General features: G+C 38.1%; 2 long non-coding RNA genes across 2 annotated transcripts in view; both read left to right on the top strand.

The window, feature by feature from the left end:
* The first annotated feature begins 3,844 nt into the window (after nt 1-3,844).
* Nucleotides 3,845-8,089, top strand: LOC131924282 (uncharacterized). Its single transcript, XR_009382837.1, has 3 exons — nt 3,845-3,982; nt 7,709-7,764; nt 8,007-8,089. It is a non-coding gene; the product is annotated as an uncharacterized LOC131924282 (long non-coding RNA).
* A 5,316-nt stretch (nt 8,090-13,405) lies between these two features.
* The window catches only part of LOC131924281 (uncharacterized), a 48,889-nt gene continuing 39,760 nt past the window's right edge, over nt 13,406-22,534 (top strand). The window contains exons 1-2 of the long non-coding RNA XR_009382836.1: nt 13,406-13,519; nt 13,825-13,922. This is a non-coding gene — a long non-coding RNA (uncharacterized LOC131924281). The remainder of the gene's footprint in view (nt 13,520-13,824; nt 13,923-22,534) is intronic.

Below are 22,534 nucleotides of genomic sequence, written 5' to 3'. Positions count from 1 at the left end.
CTCCTCTCTGTTCTCTGTCTCTGTCTCTGTCTCTCTCTCTCTCTCTGTGTCTGTCTCTCTCTCTCTCTCTCTCTCACACACGCACACACAAACACACATACTTCATTATCAAATTGTTTTGCACATATGACAAACAATTGAAAATTTGGAAAGGGTACTTATGGTCAAGATAATATGAGGGAAGAAAACATGGACCATCATGGCATAGTATTATACAATGAAAAAAATGACTGCTTCAAGCCAATTCTTTTTTGTTTGTTTATTTGTTTAAACAGAATCAGATGGTTTATTCATAGACATATTGGATAAGTATAGTTATCATTGAATATCAGAGTGGGTTTGAATATCCCAAACTAGCTCTCTCGAAAGAAATAAAGCCTCCTACAACCTCTACAAAGGTAAAGAATGAGTTGCAAAGTCATTTGTTTCAGTCTGCATCTCTTTGGCTTAGCTGGGATTGTGGCTTCCAGTGAACTATTACAGCCACATCAAGCGTGGCAATATGAATTTCCAGTTCAGCCAATGCATTGGAGGTAATAATTCAACCATCACATCTATGTTACTTGGAAATTTGTGCTGCAAAACTTTTCCATGCTGTGCTTGGTTTGGACGCACACCCTTTCACTGAGCACTGATATTTTTGTCCATTTAGAAATACTTCAGTAATGATGCTTAAGATCAGGAGATAATGACCAAGCTCTAAATTAGCAGTATGTTGAAATAGTACTTCAGAAAACCAAATTTGAATCAGCTGGTCTGGAGTGCTCAGTCAATATCTGGGTTGTATGTGGTTAATGCTATGCAGAAAACATATTGCGGTGTCCTCAAAATATAGCTATATATAGAATAATTAATCAAAAAAATCTTAAATTTGATTAGGGACATATAAAAAATGACGTGTAACTATCATGTCTTGTTTTCATATTGTGAAGGTGACATTCACTTTCTATTCTCTTCATTTTACTTTTACTTTAATCTAGAATAAAGAATAGAAGTCTGACCTGTGAGACATGTCGGTGTTATAGATGGTGTTAGTTTAAGTGTTGGTTCATTGCTTCAGTTTTTCTTAAAGTGTGCATAAATAATAACATGCACTTTTCCGTTGAAGATTGCATCAGCTAAATGTAATACATAGTGTGTTCCCCCAATGTCACTCTCATCAGTGATCACGGGGCCCTTATTTTCCATGATTTTGAACCCTATGTTTCTCAGCATGTGTTGAAATTGTGAGTGGTATTTTGTCACTCATGGACTACATAGTTGGTTAAAGGGTTGTCAGGTAAATGGAAATGTGCATTCCCACTGTTCTTGGGACAATGGTTATAAGCAATACAAATAAAATAGTCAGATTATTTTGTACCTTCTGAATTTCTGTGCCTACTGTTACCATAGCAATAGACTTAGCTTTATGTGAAGTAAGAAATGAATATTTAAAGTGGTTTCAGTAATTTTTTTACTGCCTTCTCTTTATTTGCCTTGAAAAATTTCACTCTGCATGTGAAGAACACAAAAATAAACTTGACATTTTGGTAAATTTGTCCAGAAAAATATAGATTTCATCAATTGTAAAAATAGGCTAGTCTAAAATGATTAGAATTCTTTTCCTCAAATCCACTTTTATATTTAGGCAATATTATAAATGTCATCTGGCTCTATAGGACAGTCAATTATATTTCTACACATAATGACACCAAAACACACATCATTTCTCTTCTTTAACTGAGATGTGCCCTTTACACTAATTGAAACTCCAAAAACAAAACAGGCACATACTCAGAACTTAAAATGTAAACTATTACTGTTGATGGTGATAAAATATTCTAAAAGCTCTCTGGTTAGTCACATTCAAAACTGCAGAGAATTTGAAACTGGAAAAGAGAAAGATTGAATTATTCAAATGAAAATGTTAGCACCACAAAGTTGACCTGAGTCCACAGAAAAGCGCTGTCGTGTGAATTCACTCAGATTAATGACTCGGTCTTTACAACATCGAACAAAATGTGAATTAAAGAGCAACTCCATTGGATAAAATAAGAATACATAAACATTTTATGGATAAACATTTCTATTTTCTTACTATTGCCATCTAAATACAGATTAAAAGGGAAAGGACTAACTAGAAGCATTATATGTGCTCCAAAATTCGAATAACTGATTATTTTTCACAAAGCTAAAATCATTATCTCTTATCACAGCCTCAGCAGTATAAAAGAACAAATCAATGCATCTTTTGTTGTCCACTATATGTATATCTTCTTATCTTCTTCCTTCTTTCCTTCCTTCCTCCTCTTCCTCTTTCCTCACGGACCTCTCTGTCTCTGTCTCTCTTTCTTTCATTCTTCTTTCTTTGTGTGCAGACAGGATTTTACTGTGTAACCCAGACCGACCACAGACTTCCTGCCTCCGCCTCTCGGAAACGTTGAGATATCAGTATTTTATCAACATGGTTGGTTGTGCTCATTCATATGGCTGTTCTTTATGACTAGTATATTATTGATTTAAAAACACAATAAAGTTGTAAAGACTACTAGGAAAATATTAATTGAAGTGGTATAGATCTAGAATCTATGGAAATCTTATTTTATACTATGATATACAACAAATCCTTTTTTGTCAGACATAAAGGGATGTAGACCAATAGTAAATGAATTACTTGTCAAGAAGCTCAGAGTACCTAGAGACTTCCGTAATATTAATATTATCACTTGAAGTCATTCCCAGCCTACTTCATCAAACCAAAATGTGTTCATCATCTTTTTGTCATTTTGACAATATCTGAAAAAAACAATTTGTTTTAAATTTAGTGTTTTATTTGTCACATGGTTATGGATGGCTCAGTCCAAGGAGTCTCTGGCTCCATTTTTCTAGAATATGGTAAGGAAGAGTATCATGAGAGAAGGGCTGGACTCAGGAAGTCTCCTACACTCATGGCGGCCAGGAACAGAGAAGACGACCGTGGGAGGAGTCAACGACCAGGCATGCCCTTCAAGTGGCCTCCTTCTTCCAGCTAAGCCCTGCCGCCTTTGTTTCTACTGCATCGTAAAATAGAGCCACCAACTAGGACTCAAATATTCAGCACAAGTGCCTGTGAGATATATTTCACATTGAAAATGCAACACATAGATTTTATTTATTATAAGGCATGAAATATTTCATGCATTTCTGAGGAAATCTACCCTAAAAGGTGACTTCTCATAGCAGGTCTAATGGTGACCTGCAAAAAGCTGGAATGCAAACATTTGTGAGAGCTTGAAACCAAGGCCAGACTGGGGAAACAAACGAGGCACTTCTGTGTCACTGAGCATTCCACAGCTCATTTCTTTACTGGCCTCTTGCTGTGCAGCTAACGTCATATCAGACTAGAGAACAAAGTGACAAGCAGAAAGCAGATGCCTTGGTGAGTATGAACATGATGTATCCAAATCGCAAAAATCAAAACCGATCAAAGCAAGTACATCCAGTCATCACCCAAAGAGGCGCTTCATTATGAATGAGATGATGCGCAGAAATAGTGCCTGGCACAACTGTGAGAACATCTTCCTCTGTTTGTGCTAAAGTAAGATTCCATCAGCTGCTTAGCTCAGAAAGAGAGGACTGGCCTCTCAGCTCTGGAGAGGCTCAAGTCAAGATGAGGGCTGCTGTGATCCTTGAGTTGAGCTGCTTCTGCTTCCAAGATGCAGGAAGGAAGAGCACGGGCTGCGGCAGCCTCTTTACGTGGGACTTGAATCCCTTTAAAGGGAGGAGCCCTCAAGGCGAATTCACCTCCTGATGGCATCACAATGGCCACTAAGTTTCTGTTTCTTTTCTTTAAGAGGAGTAAAACATTTGCTGTGATTGCAAATGCTGTAGTGGAAGAGAAAGAGATGCTCTAGAGAGGAAGGGGAGCTGTAGTTAGCTGTGCCTGGGAAGGTGTCAGGGGAGAAAGGATGGACAAGTCAACAGCAAGGACTGCTGGGAGTCAGCGAACACATTTTCACTTGGAGTGTGTGGAAATATTATTCTAGTTGCTTTTTTTTCTAAGTGAAATAAGAACAACTTTTCAGCAGAAGTTAAGGAGTTAGCAGGGGTTATTGGAAATTTGAAGAAAAAGGAAAAGCTAGAATGACTCATATGAAAGTCATGGACAGTTGGTTCATTGATAAAGGAATGTGGTGTGGTTTCCAGCCATCCTGAGGAATGTACTTGGAGTTTAGGATTATAACTGTAAAGGACAACCAGACATCTGGCTTTTATGTGTGCTCGATAGATGTAGGGATAGAGCAGGTGTGAGGTGTGTCTTATCAGACTTGTAATTTTGTGTGAGTACATAAGAAGGGAAGGGACCGCATGATGGAAAATGTGTAAAGGACTGAAGGTTTGTGCATCTTCAGAGACTGTGTATTGAAAATTTAGCTCCTAGTCACTGGACATAAGGTTATAAGTCAGTGATAAAGATTATATGAGGTTCTTAGGGCCTTAGCCAATAGGGCACTTTAATGAAGAAAAAGGACACCAGAGTTATGTACTGTGAGTGCTGAGGAAAGGCTGTGTGGAGACTGTAGGGAGACTTCTTTAAGGATGAGTGCCCTGACCAGACAAAGTCCTGCCAAAGCTCAGAGGAAGGGCAGGGTTACGGTGTGGATGACAGTGTGTGAGAAGATGTAAATGTAGTGATGGCTTGAGAGTCTGAGCAAGATAAGAGGAAACCGAGCAGCTGGGCAGTGGTGGTGCACGCCTTTAATCCCAGCACTCAGGAGGCAGAGGTAGGCGGATTTCTGTGAGTTCGAGGCCAGCCTGGGCTACAGAGTGAGTTCCAGGAAAGGAGCAAAGCTACACAGAGAAACTCTGTCTTGAAAAGCAAAAAAAAAAAAAAAAAAAAAAAAAAAAAGAGGAAACCAAGCATGGCAGCTGATAAATTCTGAGCTGCAAAATTAAATAAGGTCAATGAACTAGAAATGGGAGGTGAGCTCAAGGTTCATCTGGGAAAGTAGATGCTTACTTCTCATAGAAATCATGAAGGTGATGTGGTCAGTCCCTGACGACAGTCTAAAAGGAAGAGTGTAAACACAATACAGATTTACTAACAGCAAGCGTCAGAGAGTGGAGAAATCAGAATACTGAATGGATTGTATGAGTACTGCATGGTAACTCCTACAAAGGCAAAAGCCTTAAGGAAAGGCTGAGTATACGGCTTCTTGGCAGAGTGCAGCAAAACAGAAGGACTGGATATAAGAATAAGAGAATAAATTTGAGTCATTTTTCAAAATGATACCTTTAGCAATTGGCCATGAACTTAAATGAAATGGAGGAAGGATGGAGAAGGAGCCAGGAGAGAGAATTCATTGGCCTCTGACTTAAGCTAGTGGAGGGACCATGTGTCATTGCCATGTTAAGGAGATTGGGAAATCAGTAGATTGATGTCTGAATAAATGACTAGAAGTGCCTTGAGGTATCCAAGTGAATCTTCAAAGTAGGTAGCTGATATTAATATCACATGGCTAACTGAGCCATAATTTATTTATCATTTTTATAGAGTTAGCTTATTATTTAGATAATTAGCATTTTTTATCATTGTAAATTAAATATGACCTTTTACACAGTGGCTTGTAGACACAGTTAAAGCTGTGTCGGGGAAAGCACTCTTTAATAATTCAGGGTGTAGATGCTTTCCAAAAGTTCTACATAGATGCAGGAAGGTTATTTTACAGAAAGTTTATGTCCATCTTCTACAAGCATCATATGGATGTGAAACTCCTTTATCGCTTACAATGGAAATGGCAACATACGGCTTACCACTGGGCCTTCCATCTGTTTTTATTTGATTAATAATAATGTTCAGTACGTATTGGTCATCGGTTGTTTTTTCTTTGTACTATGTAAATATGCCCTTTACTCATAAAGCAGTTTTTATTAAACTGGCAAAAGAATGGTGGTAGTTACTGCAGAAAATACAAAGCAAAGGGTGAACCTTGTTCAGAAGTTTGCCTGGAAGAGGTACGGAGGCGTCTGAACAGTGCTTGTGGAAGGCGCTTTGCTCGTGGGTTGTGTTTACCATGCCTTATCTTCATTTCTTTATTCAGTGACTTGTCTTGAGTTTATCGTGATCTTTTCAGAATTCTCCACTAATCTTAAAATTTCAGTGTTTATTACTTTGTGTTATTCATTAACAGTTTCTTTTTCTATAATAAAGGCTGGAGAAAGTATGAGTGATTTAAGGAAAAGGGTGGGAGATAAGTTTATCATCATCCCTAGAATTTAATTAGTGAAATATAATTTAGCTTCTTAGTCCATTTTCTGCTGCCATAACAAAATACTACAGACGAATACATAAATAATAAGAGGCCATGCAACCTTGACTTCCGGAGGCAATGCTCGCATATGGTCAAGTTGTAATTCTCAGTCACAACATAAGGAAAAGGCAAGAGAGAGGGAAAAATCAGTCTAACTGATCCTTTTCATCAGCAACTCACTCTGTGCATCTCTAACCCACTCCTCAACTACAGCATGAATCTGCACATGAGGAAAAAGCCCTCATGAAAAAGTTGCCATGTTAAGGTCCCACTTCATAATAAATTTGTACTGAGGGTGGCATTTCCAATCACAGAAAGATATCTTTAAATGATTGCAATTTCTAATTCGTCTCTAAAATCATTATTATATGCACTCACCAAATATATAGTAAATTTATCCATTGAATATAATTATCTTAACAAAGAGTGATCATATGCATGAAGGTCAAGGTAGGATGATGTTTTGATACCTTTATGATTTCAGGTAAAGATTTAGAAGGAAAGTTCTTGAGGCATATTAAAATTATTTCAGAAGTTATGGATTGTGTGTTAAGGAAATATTCTTTTTGGAGCATGCTCCTTGAATCATAGTTAAGTGAAAAGTGGTGTGAACTGTGTGATAAACGATTATTTTTTTGTATCGGACAAACCATCATTCCTAAGCGCACAGCTTTCCAAGGATTTATAGCTCCTGCCCTCATGCTGGAGTCTCTTCAGCTTTCTGTGATGCATTTCCGCTAACCTGGAGGTTAAGGCATTTCTTGATCATAGCTATATCTAACTGCTGCTCAGCTCTGGAATTCTTTATAAAATTCCAGAACTTGGGCTAAAAATTGACTTAGGGAATCCAATAAACTCACAAGCCTTGGCAGTCATCCAAGCTAAATTTATAGACTGGAAGAAATATGGGCTTTCCATTGTTCTCTTTTTCACCTTTCTGGGGTTTCTTTTGTGTCTATGTGCGTGTGCAAGTGTAAATTTATCATTTTGCTGACACTGGAGTGGAAATAACCATTGAGAGGACCCAGGTCAGGAATTTTCACTTTGGATCTTCCCCTGTCTTTCCAAACTTTGACCCAAACCTGCACCAAGACTGAATTTCTCTCTCTGTAGGATGTTGATGTTAGAAAATCAGAGGTTATTCTTGCAAATGAGTTGTGTAAGTCTAAGAGCTGAGATGATTGTCTGCCAGTCACGTACAACTCTCAACTCTCTGTTCTTCTGGCTCAGTGTGGGTCTGTTTGAGACAGGATCTGAGCAAATGTGATCCTAAATGTTGTCTCAGTTGACTCTGTCACATGGTGATAAGGGCAAGGAGACAAGCTTGGGTGTGTCTAAGAGATATCAGTCTTCTTTGTGTGTCTGTGATGCTATGTAAACTGCAGAGACCCAATCAGTATCATTATCCCTGCTATTGAAAACCTGTCTTGTGCTTCCAGAATGGGTTTGCTGTTGTGAGGCCCCCAGGCCATCATGCTGAAGAATCTGCAGCCATGTAAGTACCAGGACATACTGCCATCTTCAAGTGCATGGTTCCTGGCAGTCACCTGCCCTGGGCATGTTTTTGAAGCCTCTGATTGTTAACAGATGGACTGAAAACTCTCGAGAGGTACTCCCAGAAGCAGATTTATGGCTTCAGAGATCATATAGCATTAAAAAAAATGCTCTGAACATTATTTATAATGGTTTTCCTGGATGATTTGCCTTCTTATTTCTCTGTTCTTCTCTATTCCGCAGGGGGTTCTGCTTTTTTAATTCAGTTGCAATTACCGCCAAATACTTGAGAGACCAACTAAATATAAGCAAGATATTGATTGTAGATCTGGTATGTATGCCTGGCCAGGGCTGCATTTTCAGTCACTCTAGATAAAAGGGAGTGGATGCGTGTTTCTCTGTAAGGTTGTCTTGCTTTTAGCACTTGCAAACAACTGAAGGGTGTGTTTCCTTTGAATGTGGAAACTCATTAAACTCAGGATTGCAGTTCTGAAACCATAAACATTCACGTTTCACTTTCATGGTGTTAACTGCAATTTAATGAGAAGAAGGCGCAGATCAGGGCAACTTTTATGATCCTTAAATGAATTGATACTTCCACAGTTAAAATGACCCAACAGAACCTGAATTTACTTTTCCCTACAGAATATAGACTTTAAATAGTCAGATGTGCTGGAAGGAGTGCTGTTGCCTTGGTAACCAATTGGCCACTTCCCCTGGTTAGCAATCGTGTCCCTTGTTGTGCAACACTGGTATTATTAAAACAAGTCAACATGTCATTCTTTGTGAAAAGATCTCAGGTCTCAGATGCCAGTTTGGGATGACTCCCTGCAGGAACCCTGAGTGATTAAAGGTCAGAAGCATTGATTCATCTTGCATTTTAGCACGATGCATTCTTACACAATAGTTATAATTTATTTAACAAATGGTTTGTTTAAATGCAGATGACACTTGGCAGGTTGTCTAAAATGTATTCATGAATAATGAGCTGGAGATTTGCCCCATCCAGAAAGGACCAGCCCAGGAAAGGTTGGCGAGGGAAAGCCAATGGTGATTTATGAGCCTCCTTTCCAGTTTGCCTGCACTTCACCAGGAGGTGTAATAGGTTGTCTGACAAAGCATAGACAGGAAATGAACCCTGGCATCCAAGCCAAACCTGCTGCATCTGCACTTAATTAATTTTTGCAGGTGATAAAAGATTTAAAGGCAAAAAATGCTAGAGGTTTTTTTGAAGTGCAAGACTTAATAGTTTAAATCTTGTTCATATCTGCACTCATAATTAAATCTTATTGGAAGTCATGACATCAACCTTCAGCCCTCAGATTTAGTTAAGTGGGCACCCCCAAAGGGTGGAGAGACCACTAACAAAGTCATGTAAAAATATTTACATGAAAATGAAGAATTTACAAAAATGGAAGATTGACAAACACTTCTATTGCTTGATTAGAATAGATATTTTTCATATTCTGGCTTTTCTGCAGGCATTTTCATGTGAAAAATATTGAATTCTAATTTTCTGTGTATTTTCCAAGCATGCTTATGTTTCAAAGTAGGTCATAGTTCACTGTTAAACGGCTGTGTTGAAGGCTAGAGACATAACACTGCAGAGTTGTAACTGTGCATGAATGAAGACATCCATACCTATTTTCTCAAATACATTCAAAATGATGTTTTAAGTAATTAATAATTTGCATGCATTTTAATATAGTACATTTCTAAAAATCAGTATCCTTGTATTTTTGTAAGTATGAGGTTAGAGAGATAAGCCCAAAAATTTGGAGAAAAAAAATGGCAAATGAAGATCCAGAAATTTTTGGGGTGGGCAAGGTGATTGGTTAGCTGTGTTCTTCTTTAGAATCACAGGCTATTCTAACTGTATAGATATCTATTGAGCTGTATAATCTTTGGGTCTCACTATAGAAATAATCTGACTTGATTTGTAAATTGATTAACTTGGTAGCTCTAAGAGTCAGTTTCCTATAAGCTGCTGACTGTTGATTGATTGTGATTTACTTCATTATCCAATTCATATAAAAGATACTCCTTTCCCAATAGGCTCCCAGATGAGAAGTTTTTGTTTGAGAACCTCTCAGTGTATGAAGTCCTGTCCAGAGGGTGGCCACTGAGCTCACCACCAGCCCACACGTTCTTACTTTCTAGTCTTCCAAGCTATGCAGTTGCAGGGTACTTTGAGGAAATTCCTGTTTCTTCTGGCAGCTGAGAAGGAAGTTTTCACAGGTCGCAGATGTGGAGACACCCACTCTCCCTGGCCCATCGGTCTGCTCTGCAAGTTACAGTGAAATGATGGAGATTCTTCAGTAGGAAAACGTCTTCATCCCTTCACTAGCCACAGAGGCTCTGGGGCCCTTAAAAATAGTCTTACTCTATTGTCTAATAGTTAATTTGGGTATTTTTATATCCAAGTAAACATAAAGCCAGAGTTGCAACTCACCTTCTATTTGGGCCAGGGCCTAGTTCAGAGGTGTTTTACATGTTAGGCAGGTGTGATTTCAATTATTTATGAAGTCTTTTCTTTCTGTCTCTGATGTGCTGATCAGTATGTAAAGGAAGTAGGTTTATTTGCCTATCCACTTTCAAGAGCACAGCATTGTGTTCTGGGTAGTAGCATGTCCATGGAGTAGCCTTTCTTGCTTGAATCATATAGACTTTAGGTAATGTGACCTAGAAGGCAATTTGGAAAGATTACAGTTCTCCTTAATTTCCTCTTTTTTTTCCTTTATAACACAAAGGTTACTTCAAATGTCCTTATATTTTAGGAAATTCCATTGTTGATCAAAAACAATTAGACCTTTGTCTCCATGTAATAAATAATTATGAAGGATAATATTAACTGGCAGAATGAATGATTTATTCAAAGCCATTTTAGATAAGAATAAAATATATAGGTTCTAAATTATTATAATGCATCTCTTTTTATAGTATATCCTTTAACTAGTAGAATATTGATATGCATTTTTCATAGTTCTAAGTATATTTTAGATTCAATAGCTATCTTAAGGCTTTGATAATTCATTACATTTTTATGGTAATGTCTCATAGGCACAAGTAAGTTTATTTCTTAGTCTGATATATATTTGTTGCCATGGAGAAGCAAGTTCAGATAGTTCCTGAACAGTTGTTAGTTTGAATGTTTTGTTACATGGAGGCTGCAGTTAAGTATCAGAAGGCACTCTCAACCCTACACTCTAAGTCATTACCCCACATAGATTACATGTGTCCATAGTTATCTCTAAGGACTTGGCAAATAAATACAGAATCCAGCATTGCTCAAGGATTAGGATGGATTTGTGTATTTTTATAAATAATGTATATGGGGTTTGTTCTTTCATTTCACTGTGGACAAGATGCATTTCTTACAGTGTGTGCACTAACAAGCACTTCACACAGTTTTGAAGAGCAGATGATTTTGTACCAGGGAAAAAGTATCCTTTTTCATCCCCCTTCTTCTTAAATAAACTTTTCCAATGTCACTAAAGAAGTAAGAATAGTCAAAGCAGTGTTTTTCTCTGCTTTTCCACCTCTGGACTCTTATATCCAGAACAAAGTTTGTCTTGCAATCCTGACTATTGCTCCTGGAGGGAAGCAGGGATGACCCTCTACTGTTGTTTTCTTTAGAGTTATTTTGGTTTTGTTTGTTTTTTAAACATATTCTAGATAAGTAGTAGCTAGTATAAAATACATTGTGACTTAAATTGTTTCCTTTTTTACATAAAAAATAATTTTACTATCTTTCCCTTTCTTTTGAATATTCAGAAATCGAGTAATTAATATATTTTCAGCAAGTTATATATTTTTTTCTGATGCATCTGTGTTTGGCTAGAGCAAATTTTTGAGATGATTCCTATCTGCCTGAGTAGTATGATTCTTTAATTACTTTTGGATAAGTGAGATATGTAAAGCACAGCGGGATTACCGTATGTAGACACCATGGATAGCAAGCTCAGTGGAGGTTTTCAGCATCAAGGAGGCTTTGGAAGTGTCTAGTGGAATTGGGGGCTGGAGATTGGAGAAGAAAAAGGTTCTGTCAACATCAAGGAAGATAATTAGTTTCCAAAAAAATTCACTTCATAAGCTTGCTAAAAGTATTAGAAAAATAAGATTATAATTTAGCTTTGCATTGGCAGTAATGAGTGGATTCAAGAACCAGTTTCACAATGTACTTACTGTCTATAGATTCTTAGTAATTATGGAAACTCTTTAAGTATCAGTTGTCTTATTTTTAGAGTAGAGATATAACTTGTGTCCTATACAATTTTTAATTAATCCAAGCTGTTTAATAGTGTGTTCATTTAACAGTGGTAGGAATCATTGTTTAAAACAGTGAAAATCTTACTGATATAAAATAAAGCCCAATGTATTTAAATAACTACAAGATTACAAAGCTCTTTATTACTATGTAAGTGAATAATGTAACAATAATACTTCTCTGCATAAAATACGTAGGTCAGTATTCATTAGCAGCCTGCTTCTTTTTCCTCAGGAGGTATTGAGTGTATTAACTGAAGTCCTTAATACCTGAATTTGTTTTAATAAAGATATTTTTAAAATGTTACTCCTTTTATTGTTTCCATGAGTAATGTCAATTGTGACATTTATCTATATTAAAAGTAGAAGAACCATCAAAATTTGAATCATTATCATCTTCAAATGTCCAAAAAAAAATTTACTCATTCATTGATAATAGGATTTTGGAGGTGGGGGGACAGGAAGTTGGAGAGGTGTGGGAAAGACAGAAGATGAGGAAGGAAGGTGGGACGAGGCCATGATACAATCAGTATCTGTGCTATAGACTGGACTGGATTGTATAACTCCCTGTGCCATCTTCCTGCCTTGGCCCAAACGACTTAACAGTTAATGAGCTTATGCCCCTGTTGCTTCTACTCTTGCTGTTATGATTTTAGCAAAATGTAGTGTGAAGTCCTTTTCCCATCTGGCATCTTTTTTGAAGTGACTCTAGCTGCTGAGGGATTGCTAACTGAACTGAATGCTTCAAGAAAGCCAATTTATTCAGCTGGTTGCAAAGCCTTTGACCTTAATGGTGGGACTTGGCAAATCAAGGCATACACTTATGGTTTAGTGTTCTGTCAAGAATTGTGAAAATGCTCTGTAACCCATAGATCCTCCTGAAAAAGACTAGTTTGTAGTTTAAACATTAGTCTTTTTTTTCAGAGGCCAATGAGGCTAGTTAATTAAGCCTGAGGGGTTATGAACTGTTGGCAGTTAATAAGTCATAAAATTCCTCTATAAAACAGGATGCAGGATTCCATCACTGAGGCAGAGAGTACAAAGCGCCGATGTATAAATATCTAATTGTACCGAAGGACTGGGCTTTCTCAGTGACTGCTCATCTGGAGTCTCCAGGGCATGCTCGCTGTGGTTTCCTGATTTTTAGAAGCCAGTTTTTAAAAAAATGAGAGCATTAAAGGGTAATTTGCCTGAAAGTTCAGGAAGTAAAGGGGTGGTGTAGAAGTAGGCTGAAAGGGAGAAAGGGAAAGACGAGTGAAAAGACAGAAAATGAGAAGGGTGGGGTAGGAAGAGAGGGAACCAGAAACGAGGAGAGCCGTCTCCAGAGTCAGATGTGCCGGTGTTTGTCATCTGTTTTCTTTTCCCTGTAGGATGTTCACCATGGAAACGGTACACAGCAGGCCTTTTATGCTGACCCCAGCGTCCTGTACATTTCACTCCATCGCTATGATGAAGGGAACTTTTTCCCCGGCAGCGGAGCCCCGAATGAGGTTCGGTTTATTTCTTTAGAGCCCTGCTTTTACTTGTATCTCGCAGGTAATTGCGTTGCGTGATTACCCCTAATTTTCTTGTCCTTTGCTGGTGTTTTAAATTACACCAGATTACCCACTTGTCCCACAGGACCAAGAACCAGTGCAGAACAAGTGCATAACCCAGAGCGCTGGCTGTCAAGCAGAGCTGATTTGACGCTGTGTTTGATGTTTATTTCAAGAGCTCCCATGTGCTTGTTTCCCACTTTTTGTTTTTTCCCTTTCCTCCCTTCTCTACCCACAGCGGTGTGTTTTTCTGTTCCCAGGTTGGAATAGGCCTGGGAGAAGGCTACAACATAAACATTGCCTGGACAGGTGGCCTTGACCCCCCCATGGGAGATGCTGAGTACCTCGAAGCCTTCAGGTTGGTACTTCTTTCTCTCTGAAAGTGTCACATTAAAAAATACCAAATGTGAAAGAGAAATGTGAATTCTCCACAAAGCCATGTGGAGATATGCATAAGAAAACTAGGCTCATGGAGAACTAGCTGTGTTTATAGAGGTATATTGACGAGTGACGGCGTTTCCCTCTCACAGCAAAGGGAGAAAATTTGTTATTAACTGACTTCGTCTGGAAACTTGTGCCTGTTATAATAGGTGAAGTGGTTTACAATAGAGATTCACATAGTAAATGCTCTGAGAAGACCTTTAATACCGACATAATTTTGTAGAGCAGCATTTCCCAAGCTAACATCCCTTTGGAATTCTCAGAACATTGGCCTGGGATAGCCCATCTGATAGCAAAAGACTTGTTTATTTCCTGCTCACTTTAAAATATTAGCCAATTGTTTGTTTTCAGCTAATTTAGGAGTAAATTCTGCCACTTGTGTTTTCACTAAACAAAGGCTGACACTTAACTCAAACAACAAACACAGTCTTGTGTTCTGTCTACATCTCACTCATGGTCTATCTCTCTGTCTCTGTCTCTCTGCCCCCTCCATTCCTTCCTCCGCCTCTGTGAAATTTTAAAAGGAGCATTTCTTTTCTAGAATTAAAAACCAAAACAAACCAAGTTCTTTGGAAAGGTCTGTTTAAGGAGAAATCACACATTATCCCCATGTGAGCTTCAGCTTGCAAAACCCAGAGGTTTAACTCACTGGTGATGCACAGCTTCCTGCGTGTTTTGTTTAGTTAACAGCAAAAACCAAACAACTGCATGAAAACAAACATGAGAGGTATTTATAGTTCTGAAATTTACCATTTATAAATTCCCCAAAAGAGAAGTCCTCTCTAATATGGCTGAGCAAAGAGGAATTCCAGAGAAAGTTCCAGTAAGCGACACTGGCAAGTTCCTGTCTTCTCTGTGTCATGCATTTTTCTTTTTCTCATGGAAAGGTCACATGTTAGAAAAAAGGTCCACAGAACAGATAAAAAAAGTAGCTACTTGTAAAATAGCAATGCTTGACTTGGTATTTGGTACACAAAGGAAAATTCTACCCACATTTTAGATGCACACTTTGGGAAAAAATATACACAAAGGTGTCCACAGTACTTAGAGAAGCAAAAATAGGAACAATTTTACTATAAACTTAGGCTATATTTGAAAAATTTTTGCTGTAATTTTTAATTTGCTTTAAAATATTATTTAGGAGTAATTATCATCATAAAGGAACTCTAAGGACTTTGTAGATGTTAATATTATTAACATATAAAAATATAAATAATAAAAAGATATAACATATATAAATAACTGTATATGTTAATAACATTAACACATATAACACAAAGTTAATGTGGTTTCACAGCACACATTTAATTATCAGCTCTATGTAGAAATGAATCTTGTATGCACAGTGGTAAAGGGCAATTTATATTTTCTTCCTATTTATACTCACATCAAGAAGTGAAGGGTAGATGAGTTTGTTTCCTTTGAACATAATTTCATTTAATAATATAAAAACAGATATTAAATGCACTTTTTTATTTTGTGATTGAAACAGTAAGTGAATCAAGAAAGGCACTATGTTTGCTTGGAAGTCGGCAAGTTATATTAGTAAATTGTTATGAACTCCCCAGTTCATTGTTACCTGAGTTTAATTACACAAGTGGCCTTATATACTGCTGCGGGAATTAAAAACTCTTCTACATAATATTCATAGTTATTTAAGAACCATATTTTAAACTATAAGAGTTAAGTGAAAACTATTATTAGTTGAAAATCTGTCATGGCTATTTTTTAATGTTTATGCCTGGAAATACTTGTGAATTTGTTTTGAATGAGTCAAGAAAGTAAGCAATTCATTCAAAAAATATTTCTTAAGCACACTTTATGCATGGACTGTGGTGCTTGGAGTTCAGGGCTATAGGCATTATCAGAGAAGCAGAGTGTAACTGTTGTGGTGCCCACATGGCTTAGGCAGAGAGGCTGACTTTCCCTGAAAGGTCAGGGAAGACTGAACTGTTCGGCCTTTTAAGTATGAGTGGAAGTTTGCTGTGGGAAAAGGAAATTGCCCATGTGAGGGTGAAGGTAGATCTACACTAGTCAGAGTGAAAAGACTTCATGAATGGTGTGGACACATGAAATGGTCTGTCATTGTTACTCAAAGGCAGGAAGGGACGTTTGTAGAAGGTGAATGGATCATAATTCATAAAGTCTTTGGCCTTGCTCTATGAATTTGTTTGACCGTTTGTGGTGGTTTGAACAAGAATGGCCTCAACAGGCTGAAATGTTTGAATACTTCATTTCCAGTTAGTGTCTAAGAAGGATTAAGAGGTGTATCCTTGGTGGAGGAGGTTTGTCATTCAGGATGAGCTTTGAAGTTTCAAAAGACTCATACCTTTTTGAGTCTAGTTCTCTTGACCTCCTCCTTGTGGATCAATATGTGAACTCTCAGATGGTCCTGCCACCATGCTTTTGCTCCACCATCAAGGACTCTAATGCTCTGAAGTTGTCAATTTAGTTATTCTTTTATAAGTTACCTTGATCATGGTGTTTTACCACAGAAATAGAAAAATAGCTAAGAAGTTGGTACAGGGTTGCTGTGACCTTGTGATCTTCTGGATGACTGTGAAAGGCTTTGGTACTTCAGACTAGAGAAGGAGTTAAGCGCTATAAACAGGGCTTGATGGGTGGCCTATTAGGAGCCTGGAGGACAGCAATAAGAACTATGGACTGTGGAAACCCCACTCCAGGGCCTTCAGAGGGAAGTAAAGACTTCAACAGCTGCTGGGCAAGAGTGTAAAGAATGTAGTTATTCTGCCCTTGTCCTAAGAATTTCCCTGGGGTTAAATTAAAAATTAATGAGCTAATTTCTTTGGTGGAAATTTCAAGACAGCCTAATATTGACTCTGTCACATGGTTATTAGTAATCACTCATATATAGATCTACAATGAAAATGACAAGTATGACAAAATGAAACACAAAATGTACCATTTGAAGAGGAAGAGAGAATTAGGGATTAATATTGGAGTGAAGGCTTGGGCCAAAAGAGATGAGGTTAAGGAGAAGCTTTATATAAAATGGAATAAAGGGCCAGGCGGTGGTGGCGCACACCTTTAATCCCAGCACTTGGGAGGCAGAGCCAAGTGGATCTCTGTGAGTTCGAGGCCAGCCTGGGCTACCAAGTGAGTTCCAGGAAAGGCGCAAAGCTACACAGAGAAACCCTGTCTCGAAAAACCAAAAAAAAAAAAAAAAAAAAAAAAAAAAAAGGAATAAATCCCACCCAGATAAACTTCCAACATGAAAGGAAAAGGCCTAAGGAATTTTCTGCTCCTAAAAACTACAACAAAGAAAAGCTTTTACAAATGTGACTCCAGGGGGCCAGGCTCCATCCCAAGCCAGAATACCAATTTGACAGCATTCTCTCTTTGGTTCTGGCTTTAGAGTCCTGAAGGATACGCAGACTGTAGAGTCTTCCTCCACAGTTTAGGAGCACCTCTGAGGCCAGGCAATGTGTTGCAGGGCAGTCCCTGAATGAAGGCCCTGAGAAAATAAAGGTCCTGGAGAAGCCATTACATGAAACTGTGAAAGTGAAACCTAGGATGTGTTGGAGACTCCAATATGTTGGAGATGTCAGAGCCATGTGATATCTGCTAAGCAGAGCAGAATACAAGAAGTAGAAAGAGCCCAAAAGACAGAAGTGTGTTTTCGGCAGCAAAGCTGGAAGGGCAGAGTGACCTAAGCCCTTTGACTTTGGACATGGAGCTACAGGATCTGGTATTTGCCTTGAGCTTTGGTCTTGCTTTAATCCAGTATTTCCTCACTATGCCGCTCTTCCTTCCTTTTGAAGTGATAATGTTTATTATGTGCCATTGCATGTTGGAAGTATGTAATTTGCTTTTTAATGTACAAGGAGTAACAAGAAGTTGCCTTGAGTGTCAGAAGAGATTTTTTACTTTGGACTTTTAGACACTGTTGAGACAGACATGTATGAAGACTTTTGAGTTTGGACTAGATGCATATTGCATTATGATATGGCCACAGGCCTATGCAGGCCAGGGAAGGGAAAGTGAATGTTTGAATGAGAATGGCCTCTATAGGTACTTGGTCTCTGGCTGGTGTCTGTTTGTGGAGGATTAGGAGGTGTGCCCTTGCTAGAGTAAGTATGTCACTAGGAATAGGCTTGGAGGTTTTAAAAGATTCATTCCTTTTAGTTAGCTCTCATGGCCTCGTACTTGGGGAACAATATGTAAACTATCAGCTGTTGCTACCACCATGCATAACATCACGGACTCTAACCTTCTGAAACTATAAGCCCATTTAAATGCTTTCCATTCTAAGTTACCTTGGTTACGGCGATTAATCAGAGCAATAGAAAAGTAAGACACTGTCTATCATCTATCTATCTACCTATCATCTATCTATCTACCTATCTATCATCTATCTATCTATCTATCTATCTATCTATCTATCTATCTATCTAATCCATTGGCATTCATAAATTTTGCATTTAAGTCAGATGGACTCCAGAAATAATAATAATACATATGCATGCCACATATACATGTAATAATAATAATATTATTATCACATGTATATGTAATACATATGCACCACCACCCGGTGACAACATAATAATAATTATTACATGTATATGTGGCATGCATGTATCTGTATTTTCGCATGTATATGAGTATGAGTCTGTGCATGTATGCTGCTATATGTCAAAACCAGAGGCTCACTAACAACAGGTATCTTTTGTTGTTGTTGTTTTTTGTTTTGTTTTGTTTTTTCGAGACAGGGTTTCTCTGTGTAGCTTTGCTAGCCTTTCCTGGAACTCACTCTGTAGCCCAGGCTGGCCTTGAATTCACAGGCCTGCCTCTGACTTCCGAGTGTTGGGATTAAAGGCATGTGCCACTACCACCCGGCGACAACAGGTATCTTGATCATGAGACTCTCTACTTTATTTACTGAGATGGACCTTTTGATAGACCAGGAGCTTACAGATTATCTCATTTAGCTAGCCAGATTGCTCTGAGGATACTCTGTTTCTGTGTCCTTAGTGATAGGATTACAGGAAGGCTACCATGTTTGCTTGGCTTTCAGGTAAGATCTGAATTCTGGTCTCCTCAGTCTCATGAATTGCTTTTAAATGTAATATTCCCATCCAAGCATATTGCTTTATTTTTGAAATGTACCTTACAGGCTTGTGTGTTTAAAAACTTGTTCCCATACTAAGGGTGCTACTGGAAAGTAGAGAAACTGTAGGAGAAGGACGGAGCCCACTTGGTGTTGGGCCATGTTGGCGTGCTGTTGAAGTCAGAATATGCTCTTCCTTTCTTTCTTGGTGCCTCCTGGTCTCTGTGAATTAAGCAGTTTCCTTCTTGTCCTCAGCCACAATGCTCTGCACCAGTACAGTTCCAGCTGACCACGGATGGGAACCTCTGAATCCCTGGATCAGAGAAAGCATTTCCCCTTTTCAGTGGATTACTTCAGGTGTTTTGTTACAGTGACAGGCTTATGAATAATAAATAAAAATAACAGTAGTTCACCCTCAAAACAATCATTTTTCCCCTGCATTTAACTGGCCAGCGTTTCGGGTATGCATGTTTGAGTGTAGACAGTGGAGGTGGGGAAACAGGTAAACAGTGTATTTTCTCTTTTCTTAATTTTTCATTTTTTCGTGGCTGTGATAAGTATCTTTGCAAGGAAAGCCTCATTCTCAGTGAAAGTGTTCGTAATAATATGATGGATTGAATCAAAATTTCAATGTATTTAATTCTGATTTCTGTTCTGTTATTTTTCTATGACAAGATGAAAATTGTAGACAAACAAGCGTTTTCATGTTTACTGTGGACATCATTTTAAAAATGAAGTCGCTGAATTATTATAGATGATTGGGTATTTATTGCAAGCACTTATCATTCATCTCTGGGATAATTAACGACTAAAGTTATGGTTTTTCATAGGAATTTTAGAAAATATTCAATAATATTAAATATATTTTATGTTCAACTAAGATATGTTTCCAAGGTTACCATTTATAAGGCAATTATGGCTATTTATAATGAGGTCTTATATGTCAGGTCCTAGTTTAGAAACTTTATAAGCATTGGGGCTAATTAAAATTCTGGGTATAGTTCACAGTACACTAGCTGGAGGAGCCGTGATCTGAAGTTAGATTTTGGCTCTAACCTCTAAGCCTTTTTTGCTTTACCACATTGCTACTCTCTTATGCCCTAAAATACTAAGAAGTGATAAGGTACATCAACCTTACTAAAATGTAAGATTTTCATGTGCCCTCTGCTGCCCCACCTACCTAGAAATGGTGACTGTGTGGCGAAGACTTCATCCATGACACTGGCTGACTGAGTCAGAGCAGAGGCACAGTGAGGACGCTCAGAGGAGAGTCACAAGATGCTTTAAATGAGCCGGACATGTTTGAAAAGGCTACCGGTAACTGTGAACATCCTTTCATTTGCTCAGAGAATGCCTGATGCCTTCTCTTCATTCAACAGATGTCAGGGTGCCTGCTAAACACTGTCTGCTCAGTCATTTAAGAGATCACCCCAGGGATCCTAAATTCCTTACAGTGCCTTATGGGCACCAGGCCCATTGATTTAAAATGTCTAATTCAAGCCGGGCGGTGGTGGCGCACGCCTTTAATCCTAGCACTCAGGAGGCAGAGCCAGGCGGATCTCTGTGAGTTCGAGGCCAGCCTGGGCTACCAAGTGAGTTCCAGGAAAGACACCAAGCTACACAGAGAAACCCTGTCTCGAAAAATAAAATAATAAAATAAAATAAAATAAAATAAAATAAAATAAAATAAAATAAAATAAAATAAAATGTCTAATTCTTTGAGTGATTGTTTTTAAACTGATTATCTTATTGCTACAATTGCTATTGTTTGTTTTTAGTGGGCTGATGAAGTCTATATGCTACACTTCTAGTTATATTTAATGAAGAAAATATCTCCATGTAGTTTCTTTCCATGTAACAATTTTCAGTGCAAAAGGAAGATGGTGGCAGAGCTTGAAATCTGCCTATTTTACTGGATGAATGAGTGACTTTCTTTCTTTTTTTTTTTTTTGGTTTTTCGAGACAGGGTTTCTCTGTGTAGTTCTGGTGGCTGTCCTAGATCTTGCTCTGTAGACCAGGCTGGCCTCGAACTTGCAGAGATCTGCCTGGATCTGCCTCCTGAGTGCTGGGATTAAAGGAGTGCACCACCAATGCCCAGCAAGTGACAGTTCTTATGTAGCCTTTTAAAATGTTTTATTTTTGAGATTATAAAGTAATTGTATCATCTCTCCTTAACTCTTTCTTCCACCCAAACTCTCTCGTATACCCTTCTTTACTGTCCTTCAAACTCATGCCTCTTTTTTCATTAATTGTTTTTACATATATATATATATATATATATATATATATATATATATATATTCCTAAATATAACCTATTTAGTCTATATACTGTTACTCACATATATTTTCAGGGTTGATCATTTATCATTGGATAACCAATCGGAATGCTATTTCCTGAAGAAGACTATTTCTCCCATTATCAGTGTTCCTTGGTTGCCTATTATGTAGGGCTGAGGTCACATGAGCTTTCTCCATCCAGTTTGGTGTGTCCATTAGTGTCATCCTTGTTAAGTTCTGTTTGAGCAGTCATGTTGTTGAGACTTTATGGATGTAGCTTCTGACATTACTAGGAGACACAATGTCACAGAAAATTCCCTTTCCTATGACTCTTACAATCTTTCTGCCCCTTCTTTTGCAATGGTCCCTGAGCCTTCGGTGAGGAAATGATTTGTAGATGTAGCTATTGGGACTGGGCTCCATAACTCTACATTTTTATTGGTTGTAGTTATCTGTTGTGGTTTTGATCTGTTTCAAAGACAAGTGTATTTCATGTGAACACAGTTAGGGATTATGATGGTTTAGCAAACTGATGTCTGTAGTTTCTCCATTAGCCCTGTCTTGTCGGCTATATTTCCGTTACTAGGCATGGTTTCCATATTTTTGAAAAGGTCACAAGTCCTAGTAGGGAGTTGTTGGTTGCCACCGAGGTGTGTGCGCCACTACTGCCCTCTCAGGTTAGCATGCCATGCTGGCTGTTGAGTGGTTCATAGACGTCATAATGGGGTAGGTCTGTTGGTTGCCTCCCTCCTTGGGAAGTTGGCATCACTTTCTGGTACTATGGAAATCCTCAGGGAAGGGGCATTCATGTCAGTTTCAGCTCAGAGGCCTCTGGGCCCTGTTTCTGAAGTGCATGACATGTCCAACAGTAGAGACTTATCTTCTACCTCAGAGGGCAACCAAGTGCAACAGCAATAGGCTGTATGTTTTGAGAGTTCCTTGGATGGCCGTGACTGTCCAAAGAGGGCTTCTCATGTCTGGTCTTGGGTTTCTATTAGATGATTTCAGCTCTTGGAGATAGCATTGTCAGCCATGATGAGAAAAGTTCATTGCAAAATAATTATATATAAAATTATTATATACTATATTATATGATCGATAATTTATATATATACAAAACTTCATGTATTATAAGTAATTTTTAATTATGTGATTAATTGTATGATTTTAATGGCTTTT

The sequence above is a fragment of the Peromyscus eremicus genome, chromosome 14, assembly GCF_949786415.1.
Source record: "Peromyscus eremicus chromosome 14, PerEre_H2_v1, whole genome shotgun sequence".
NCBI classification, from domain to species: Eukaryota; Metazoa; Chordata; class Mammalia; order Rodentia; family Cricetidae; genus Peromyscus; species Peromyscus eremicus.
This window is presented reverse-complemented; position numbering and strand designations above follow the sequence as displayed.